This window comes from Coturnix japonica, chromosome 1 (assembly GCF_054131305.1).
Source record: "Coturnix japonica strain WE chromosome 1, WE-NBRP24, whole genome shotgun sequence".
NCBI lineage: Eukaryota > Metazoa > Chordata > Aves > Galliformes > Phasianidae > Coturnix > Coturnix japonica.
Genome location: NC_140663.1, coordinates 84,699,879 through 84,711,091, shown reverse-complemented (window position 1 = coordinate 84,711,091; position 11,213 = coordinate 84,699,879). Strand labels below are relative to the sequence as shown.

General features: G+C 37.5%; 1 protein-coding gene across 4 annotated transcripts in view; it reads left to right on the top strand.

The window, feature by feature from the left end:
• The window catches only part of HTR1F (5-hydroxytryptamine receptor 1F), a 109,037-nt gene that overhangs the window by 60,196 nt on the left and 37,628 nt on the right, over positions 1 to 11,213 (top strand). The window lies entirely within an intron of this gene.

The following is an 11,213-nucleotide window of genomic DNA, read 5'->3' as shown; positions in this document are numbered from 1 at the left end:
AACTTGCAGACTTTGGCATCTCTCATTCAGTTGTTCACTCACAAGACACACACACAGAATGATTCACATTAAGGGACAGCTTTTATACTCCAATGTGGTGTGAGTTCTGGTACAGCAGTGTTATAACTATGATGACTCTCCATCTCACTCTCAGTTGAAGAAAGGCAAAGCTAAAAGCGGAGACAAGTGGAACAAACAATGATCCTGAAGGATGGAAATGCTTGAGGTCACTGGCCAACCACATTATAGAAACCATCACTAAATGAGAAATTGCAATTTTTCTCAGCTGTGTAACAGCAAGTTGCATATGACCCTTTTGAGTTCTTGGCTATAACTATGTTTCTTTTTCCATAATTATGACAATGCCACTGGATTCAGTCTGCCATCACCCCAAGCCAAACACTTGGCACGTGTGCTGCAGAACAAGTCAACAACTAAGAAAAAACATTTTGGCCTTGTTCTCCAAGGTTAAAAGCATTATTCAAGTCTATTAACCATCTGGCAAAAGCTTTCCAGCTTGGTTGCAAGTATTCTACAACATAAAATTGAATGTTGTTTGTGTTGTCTTAAATATCACTACTGTGAACCAACAGAAATAAGATTTTTTCATGTCACCACCCAGATTCCTTTCAGGGACAGCCAACAAACATGTTGGTTTTCAGTCAGACCTTTGCTAAGGCCTCAAGCAGAGTCACGTCAGGGCACTACTGTTGAAAATAGCTTCAAATTTCAAAGACAGATACTGCATATATTTTGCCATGAATCTGTCACCATCCCTTTTCAGTCTCTTTCCATTGTTGACTGCTTCAGTATCCAAGCGACAATGAATACTGCAATTTTAACAACTTCATGGCCTCATCGATTCTGCAACAGGACTCATCCTTCGTTACTAAAATTGTGCTTGCAGATACATCTACGACTTCCAAAGGGACTCCTCTGTAATTTATCTAGCATAGCTAAAGCACAAATTTGTTACTCTGGGCCTCAAAAACTGAGTATGCCTTATACTGAGTACAAAATCTAGATTAGAGGATTTTGCTTGTGCATCTCAATTCTAAACAGACCTAAATGAAATGATTTATCTTCAAATATAATCAAATTAGCAGTGGATATTAAAATTCACTAACTTTATCAAGCTTAGGATTCTTCTCCCCTACGATAAACATCTGGGAGCAGCCAGTACAAATGCAGCCCTGAAAATTACACATGAAACACATATCTAATATTTTAAGCATAAGTCTGTCACAACAATATGAATTTTACTCAAGAAAACACGAATTTTGAAATCTCATCCATCAACTACCTTCATGCAGGCACTTTAAAAAACAGATAAAGAGCAACAACAACAAAAACTGCACAGTACCATTTGGTTATGCTTTAGAAACAAACAAACAAACAAAAAAGCATTCCTAAAAAAGCTTTTAGAATGTTTAGAAAGGGATCAGAAAACCAGCACTCACATAAATTCATTATCCATTTCAAAACGAGTTTTTCAGAAGTAATAGAACAGAAACAAATCAAATGTCCCGTTAGATTTCACTCTAGGAATTACACTCTCTTATATGCTTTTGACTCTACCCTTTTGACAGCTAAAATTAGAGTTGCATTACTGAAACTGATAATGTACCTTGAAAATTGTTTTCAGACATCATACAGGAAATACTGATTTATTTTAATGCATTAGCTTTACAGCAGAAACATTACTGAATGTAGATTATCTTGTGTCCATGAATGTTGTCAAGCTGTGCCTTAAGCTTTACATTTCCAGTTTCCATTTTAAATGAACTTTTTTAGCAGGGGTGTTGGAACCAGATGATCTTCAGAGATCATACCGTACAGTTCTGACTGCAGTTTATCTCAGAGGCAGCACAAGAGCTGAAATCAATAAGCTTTACAGGTTTGAACCCTGGGCCAATCTCCTTTGATGTGTTTCCCACACACGAAAACTATTCCTTCCTTCTTGAAAGCAGACATCAGTAAGAACAGTGCCAGACTTAGAACCTGTAGTACCTGTTTCTTCACCAGATTTTTTAGGGGAAGACACTGGAGCCAGTGATACAAAGCCAAAGAAATCTTTCATTTGAGCCTGTGTGTCCTCCCTGATGTTCCCAGGCTGTTACCCTTTGTGGCACTGGGAAGAGTTTTATATATATATATATATATATATATAATTTTTATTTTTTTAAGGTAAAAGAATGTGAAAAGCCACATCCCATACTATGTGAAGAGCCAGCTATACTACAACTACAACGCTTGCATCACATAACTTTGCTATAGCATAGCGTGTAAAAATTTGAACTAACAAAGACTACTACTGGAGTGGCACTAACACAGCTCTGCCTCTTGTCATTACTATTCATTTGGAGCCAGCTTGGTCTTAAAACTCTCCAGGCTTTGATATTTGGCTTTCCCCTTTTAGAAATTGAAATTAGAAATTGACTTGTTCTGTATGGGAGCCAAAAGTGCATGCACAGCATTGATTCTAAGAGGATCAGAGACCTAGAGTAAAAAAGGAAGCTAAAAGATCATGTAGTCACAGCAAAAGGGCAGCACATTCTCAGGACAAAAGGTGAAAGGGGGAAAAGAAAGAGTGAAAACGTGACAAGGTAAGGTGCATGATGCATACTAGTTCACAGCCTCCTAAAGGTTTTTCCAAGGTCTCCTACCAAAGGGAGAATAATTGAAGCTGCTCTTATGCATTGCTCACTGGGAACAGAATCTGGAAAAGACACTAGAGAGGCAACACAGGGTTCAGAAAAAAGAGCTTCCTGTGCACATGATAGGTAAGAGTGGTGAAGTCAAATTGCCATCCATCAAGACCTGTGGGTAAAATGGAATTAAATATAAGACTTGTGCATCTCAGATAATCTTCACTGTATCTTGTAAATCATAGACCAATAGTTAAATAAAAAGACTTTATTTCTGAATTATTTTTTCCACAATCCTTAATACATTAGTAACAGCATAAAATTGGATATAGAAATATCCAATCATAAAATTGGAATATAGGAAATGAGACTTAAGACATCTGTTTTACGTACACTGATGTTGGAGTTTCAACCACAAAATTCCTTTAGTAATTGTAACTGAAAGGAATAGAATTTGAAGAGTTAAAAAAAAAAAAAACAAAAAAACCTGCAGACTGACAATTCTAGTTGAAAAAAAAAAAATTGTTTAAAATATCCTCAGAATGAACTCTGAATTAGAAGTGACACACTGACGGATTATAATTTATTCTCTGTCATTGAGCTAAGTAGGATTCTGTTGCCTAGAAATGTAAAGTAAACAATTCTAAACATCCAAAGAGCAGATTTCAAAGGAAATCCACAAAAACTGATAATATGCCTGGCAAGTCCTAATTCAGCACAGTAAGTTTTTGTATAATTCATTTTGCTGCTCAATCTGAAATAAAAATCATCACATTGCAAAAACACACTGGCTAAACAAGCAAAAATCCTAGTCTTTTGGGGAAGACAAGTAGACTATTGGTTTGCATACACACATGTACCTGGCAAGCATTAAATAAAGACCCTGCAAGGCCCAAAATACCCTACACACTCTACATAACAAAGTAATGTATTGTTTACATGAGATCAAAAAATAGGAAAAACAAAGGAGATTAAAATGGCCATGCAACTAGAATTCATGTCTCCTTGTTTGCTTTCATTGGGCCATTCTTTGTTATTTTCCCCACAGAATCCTGCTACACTTTTTGGTCAAAGGAATCATGCTCGCTGAACAGGCAGATACTATTATTTTTTCTTGACTAATATTCTTTCCACCATGCCTTATTCATCAAAATTACACTTTTCCTCATGGTCCTTTTCAGTGCTGTTCAGCACTGTAAACTTCAGAAACACAGCAAAAGCCTCTTCCCAAAACACTGTGAGACTGTGGCACATTTCTCATTTTGAAGACGGAAGACACTGTCATCAGTATCTACTAACTGCATGATCTCAGCTTAAGAGCATGGCCTCAGTTGCCAGAGAATGAGGGAATGCACACTGCTTTATTTTTACTTAGAGAACACCACTCCTGGATATCAGTTTTTCAAGGCAACTTTCCATTTCTGTAAGTCAGACACAGCCTCTCACAAGGCAAGCATGGAAGATGTCTGAGAGTGAAACAAGTTTCACTGAATTGAATTCAGAGAGATCATCAACCTCTTTCTGTCCCAGTACCACTTAAAATTCTTTTAGGACCAGGGTCAAATGTCTCATCTTGAAATCTTCATTTTCTTTTCTCTTTCATTATATGCACTTTGATTCCACAACTATGCAGGCAGCAATCTGCCAAATTTCCTTTCTCTATAAAATTATGACCTGAACACCATCTCAAGGTTGTACAAGCAAGCTTATGCTCAGTGCCTTCTCTTGATAAAGCTACTTTGCAGAACCTTCTTCCTTTCAAAAACAGCACCAGTTAGAGCCCTTGGAGCCATCATCACCTCAATACACAGGTTTAATACTCCTGAACCACTAACACCACCATCTTTCACTGAGCGAACGGTATTGAAAAAAGTACTGTAAGATGTAAATTCCTCTGGGCCTATTTCTAGTAGAATATTGACACGTTTTCTCACTGGGTGTCACAGCTTTTAGCTGATAAGTGAAAAACCTAGGGATGGTAAACACTTTCACAGTTACAATTATCTACATGCAACCTGCCCTTCCCTCCACCACTTTATTTTTACAGTTTGCAGTGCTTCCTCAGAAAGAAAGACTTCCTGTTCTGGGATGGCCATGCATTTTCCTCCTCCCTGCCATTTCCAATTCTCCTTCTCCCACAGTTTCGAAGACTTTCTCAGACTGATGTAAGATTTTTATACATGCCAAATTCACAGAGTTTTCCTTATTCCAGCCACTCTCTATCTTAGAGAGGCACAAATTCAGTGTGACACCCTTTTTTTGCACACAGCTGCAAAAAGTCAATAATCACATCGTACAGTATAAGGCATGGGGACTATTTTAGATGTTATCATCTGAGTGTAACCATTCTGAAATTTATTCATCTCCAAGGTACTAGGTAGTAATACCAGAATGACAGCAGTGCTTGTCCTATAAAAGCCATTATTGTAGGAGTGGGATGTTGTTTCAACATACTCAATGCTTCAAAAAGTTTTCCTAAATTAGACTTTTTACCTTCGGTTACACAAATCAAGATTCCTTTCAGCCATACAGGGGAATTTAAGTTAAATGGAGATATTAGCAATGGTAATAGAAATAGTTTGCAGGAAATTCAAAGGCTCATTAAAATCAACAGGATGCAGAATAAAGATACTAAATTCTCTTGACTGTATAGTAATAGCAATGCTAGTTTGACTACTTTTTTTAAATTAGTTATTGAATAGTCACACTATTGTGATAGAGTAGTACTCATTCTATTCAGAGATCTGCACACTCCAACTAAAATACTTGTTCTGCTTGCATGACAAATATCACTATTATCTAGCATTATGGGTAAAAGAAGTTATATATAAAAAATATATAAAGTTTAACTTCAAAGTTAATCTTAAATTTGCATGGAAGATGTATACAATTAACTTTGCACTGTTAATTTAAAGACTTTCTCCAAATGCACATAATGAATGACATTGAAGGTCTGAACACAATTCCAATAACAGTAATATTGTGCATGATTCACTCATCCCTGACCAAAACAGGGCAGTGCAAGAAGCACATAACTGCAGTACTTTTACATGTTTCCAAGTTAGTTCTTGCAAGTGATTTCATACTTTAGACATGTCAACAGCCAGGATCAAAATGCTCACAGACAGTACTGGTGATTACACAAGTCATTTAGGAACATAAAGTAATGAAGGAAGTACTGTGTAGTTTTTAGTATGGCATTTACCTCATTATGTTAACTTGCTAAACTGCAATTTATTAGAAACATCTACTAAACAAAAATTCATTATTTTTTTTCCTTAATTTTTTGCAGTTTGGTCTTTTGTTTTCTCCCTCAAGCTATTGCCATCAATCATTGGTGTTTTAATCCTTGCTATTTTAGCCGGCCTTGAAGGTCCAAAGTGTCAGTAACTACTAAAAGAGATTTATGTTCTCTTCTTGAATTTTGGTCCAAGCACAAAAAGGTGTTTTTCTCTAGTAGGATGCTCCAGATTGCAGCTCATCTCTGGCAATGAGGCCCTGAGTAAAGAGTGTTTGTGGCAAAACTGGATAAATAATTAACTTAGAAACAATATTGTTCTTAGTGAATTTCAAAGCACTACATATATTTAGGTAGGAATAAAAACCTGCATAAAGCGGGGTGGCCAAAGATTAGCTGAATTGAACTGTGTAGAGAAGGACCCAAGGGGTCACAAGCTGAACATGAGTTAGCAACAACCACAGTACTGATGAAAAAGAAATTATACTGTAATACATGAAACAGAGGCATAACAAAGAATTAAAAAGAAAAAAATCTTCTTCTCAGCTAGGCATTAATATGTTGTCACCCAGACTGCTCCATCCATCTTTGAGTGCTGTATTTGAGAGACACTGGCTAATTGAAAAGCACCAATAAACGAACAAGGAAAAGATTCCAAGAGCCAGAAGAAATATCTAAGAAATTACACAGAGAGTAGCAAGATGCTGGCACGGGCTGCCCAGAGAAGTTGTGGATGCCCTGTCCCTGGAGGTGTTCAAGGCCAGGTTGGATAAGCAGCCTGGTCTAGTATTAGATATGGAGGTTGATTGCCCTTCATGCAGCAGGGGGGTTGGAGATTCATCATCCTTGAGGTTCCTCCCAGACCAGGCCATTCTATGATTCTTTAGTCTAAACAGAGAAAGCAGGGAGGAAGCACAACTGAAAGCCTAGAGGCTGCTGCAGTGAGAGAGGGAATACAACAACCTTCATATCCACCCAGAAAGTAGCATGAAGGCATACATGCCAGCAAAGAAGCTTTAGCTAACATTTTGTGGATGCATTGGAAGAGATCATGCCTAAGGCTTGCTTAATTTCTGTCAGATGTGGCAATAGCAGTGGTGTAATGGGTTAATCTAATTACTGCTCTAGACAGGTCTTCAAACAAGTCACATTATTACCTTGCACGCATAATTTCCATATAACCAGTTTTGCCTTCACAGAAGCCTACAAGTACAACTGATATAACTGAATTCATGGCTTGTCTAAACAAGACAGTCTAAGGGTTAACAAGTCTTTGAATTTCATTTTTTGTCACCAGCAGAGAGACTGCCCCTTTGAGTAGTTGTCTTCTAACATCTTATTTAAAATCAGCATTTTTTTTAACATCACCTAAAAGAAAAAAAAAAAAACAGCAAAACATAAGCATCCTTAGAAACCTCAGCAGCTCATTTTTTTTTACAAACTCAACAGATACTCAGATCTTTTATGTAATCTTTTGTTCAAAAAATACTTAATATTTACATGTTTATTTTGTCTACTTTATATCTTTCTTTTGATCCTCTCTCTAAGACTATTTGCATTTGAGCAAATTGTCTGAAGGACAAAACATGCTCAGCACATCACTAAGTGTAATAAACTACCTACCTATCAGCTAGAGTATGCTAATGAAGTAAGCTTAGGATGCTTCAGACTAAGAGCTCATTACTGGATTTTAGAGAATATAATTGTGCACTTGGGAAGCAGTAACTTCTTAATTACAGTCCTCTGGGGAGTGGGAGGAATAAAGCACTGGCATGTCTGGAAGGGACTACACATAAGTAGCCAAAGTGGTCTAATCCTATCAGGGAAGAAAACACTTGATCTGCACTCCAGAAAGCTCCTAGTCTAATTTAGGTACTCTCTAATTAAGTATTTAAAAATTGCTCTCCTCAGTGCACTACTCAGCTTCTGCTCTTCCATCAGCTCCCTCACTTAAATGATCAGCAGGGTTAACCAGCATTGATTTTTACTCCACCTCATGCATGCTCTAGTTTCAGTAGAGATAGATGGGATCACAGCGAAGACATGGCTGAGGGTAAGAGGTGATGAATCTTGGGATTCAGTGAGACACATGTCAGGCACACCACATGTTCTGGGTGTCCCCCATTAGATACCACAGGGAATGTATGTGGGAATAATGAATGCATTCTATGCTTCTAGAAATGCTTTATTTTTTTCAAATCAGGGTCTGAACATTGTAAGGAACTTATACTTTAGAAGACTGTTGCAGCATATCCTAATTTTATTTCATTCAAAACCTTATTCGATTTTAATAAGAGCTAAAACATTGCTGCAGCAGGATGGACAAGATCGAAAATAATAATAAAAGGAACAGCCACACAATATTTAAAGTGTATCATTTGAAAATTAATTCAACTACTCATTCTTTGGCTATCAACAGATCTTCAGCTTAGAGCTATTAGAAAAAAGCCCTTTCTGCAAGCATATTTTTCCCTAATTTCTTATGCTTGTTACACTCACATACCCATCCTTGTCTAACCCTGGTACCAACTAAAATCTGGATCTAGGATTTGAAAAAAAAAACACGGATAAAATCTTTACAGAGTAGTCCAAAATAGCTACTTACTCCAGTTGAGCAGCAGAGTGCTGCACAGTCATACAATGACCAACAATCTGGAGACCATTTTGTGAAGCTCTGTTCTTTCACACACACCACACATTTCATATGTGGGAGGAACACCAGAAGCTTTCAGGGTCACTAACTGCAAGTTCATTTTCTGTTGATCCAGAAAAGCACCATATTCATCACAGCTCACAATGCCAGGCAACATCATCCCTGGTACTGTTGGATCATCTGCATTCAGACTTGAACTTACCCTTAGCTGGAAAAAGGTAGCAGATCATCATGTGACATATCTAAGCATCTCACTGCTGTGTACATTTTAAAGTGACACATTTTTTACAAAAAAAATAAATAAATAAATAAACAAGGATGATACACCATATAATGAATGAAGCAATTTTAAGCTGTAACCCATAATTTTAAGCTAAACTAAGCTCTTGCAGGCAGCATCACCGAACTTCTGTTGAACTTTGGCAGCAGAAAGAAACCGTTTGAGGCTGGTGTCTCATTAACACAGCCACAGCACAGCAATTCATGAAAGAAAAAAAGGGAGAGGATGAGCTAATTTAGCTCTGGATCCTACTGACAATAATGTCATGCTCACTCCCCCTCAGCAGTGGGCTTTTAATACAGCTGCATATAGGGTGGTTAGTGACTGAAGAGAGAAACTGCTGCTGCTGAGACTGAGCAAACCACTCACTCATCAGCCTCATGCCTTTTTGCTGCTGTCCCTCCTGGTAGTAGCACACCTCTTCACTTGTTAAAATATCTTCCTTTTAACCTTGTCCTAGTCTGACTTGAGATGCAATGTTTTTGCTTTGAAGGAGAAAAGATAAAATGAAGCATGTTGTAAATTTTGTTTGAAGAGCTGTACTAATGTGAAATCTTTTTGTGGTCTCTTTTTGTGGTTTAACATACATATATATTGTAATATACATATATATTTATATTTATCATTCAGCAAGTAAAGCTATTTAAAGGCATGTTTCAAAGCAAATACTACAGGCAACACTATTCAGAATATATTGCATATACATCACATATTGCTTTCTCTACAGTATGCAATAGCTTAAGAGCACTGCTCATCTACTTTTCTATCATACGAAACAAGCATTTTCATCTTAGGGTCTGTAAAAACTTATATAAACTACTTCTATGAGATTCACTCAAAACAAATGGGGAGAAAAAAACAAAAGCAACATACTAATGGATCAGAAGAGTGGGGTTATAGGACTATACGAGTCCTACAGTCAATGTAAGACTATATGAGTCCTTACATATCTACTGCAAGATTCTTGGCAACCTAGAAATAAGACGGGGAGAAAAATGTTGAGAACCACTGGCTGATAAATAAATCCAGGTGATATCGGCATGGTCAATAGTAAAATACATTTTTGAGAGACCACTGAAACAAAGGAAAGGATGAGAATATTCACATAAATGTATCCACTGGGGTTTTGTGATCTAAAACTATTAAATTGGAAGGTCTGCTGAAAAACCTGAGAAGAATTGCAAGTACCTGAAGTTAATTTGATATAGAGGGAAGGTTAACAAGAAAAAAACAGCATAGATGAACTAGCCAGGAGGTATGCTATTTACAAATAATGAAAGCTTAGTACTAGAAAAAAGACATTAAAACAAGCCAACATTTTATGCTGAGCAATTATTAATGCACCAGCAGCCTGAACATTAAGTTAAGGTTCTGTAATGAAGCTAGCAGTCTGTGGAGCTGGTTCAGTCATAAGATTGTTCTCTACTTAATGTGTGCCATAACCGTTAGCGATGAAATAGAATATTTGGAAGGCAGAAACAGACACAAAACAGAAAAAATTCTTAGCAAACAAAAAGCTTCTGTTCTATTCACACCTGAGCATTGCACAGCAGGGCAAAAGAAAGTTGCAGTCTCTTCCTATGTCCCACAGTCATAACTTCTGAAAGCTACAGCAGATACACATTCTTTGCAAGGAGGTTCTGCAAAAGCCAGCCTTAGATTAGAGAATAAATCTTCCATGATTCCATCTATAGTTACTGGGTAGAGAAATCTGAATGCAACTTGCCTGTAATTTTTCTGTATTACCCTGTAGGATACAAGATTGGAAGTGGCTGTTACGACAAAAGACAACATCAATCCAAAGCAGTTTGGCCATAAGTTTGAGTAGTGGGCAAACAAACATAATATAGCTCAATACAGAAAAGTGAAAAGCTTTGCACATGGGAAAGAGTGACCCCATGCATCTATAAAGGTTGGAAATGACATAGGCTGAATAGCTTGAAAAGATCCTGAGGTTACAATGGATGCCAGATTAATACCAATCAATCAGTGTACTCTTGTCACAAAGAAAGCAAAGGATCACATAAATGGAAGTCTGTCCACCAGATGGAGAGGTTATCCCTGTCTAGTCAGCACTGATAAGGCTACACTTGGAGTACTTCATTCACTTCTGGCATCAGGGATGTGTTCAAGAGGGATGCAGAGAACTTGCTGAGGTTGTCAGGGCCCGTGGCTTGCAAAAAGAGGCTGAGATCAGGGTTTGCTTAGTCGTTAGGATGATCCACCAGAGTCAGCAACTACCCAGAGAGATGCATCAAATACAACAGCTTACTGAGAGGTTCTGGATAAAGACCAGAAAAAGCTTCACCAAGAGCATAGTGCAGTACTCTTACCCAGAGAAGTTGTAAAGGATCAGTTGTAGGGGGTTTTAAGAACCAGCTTACCTGGTCACCA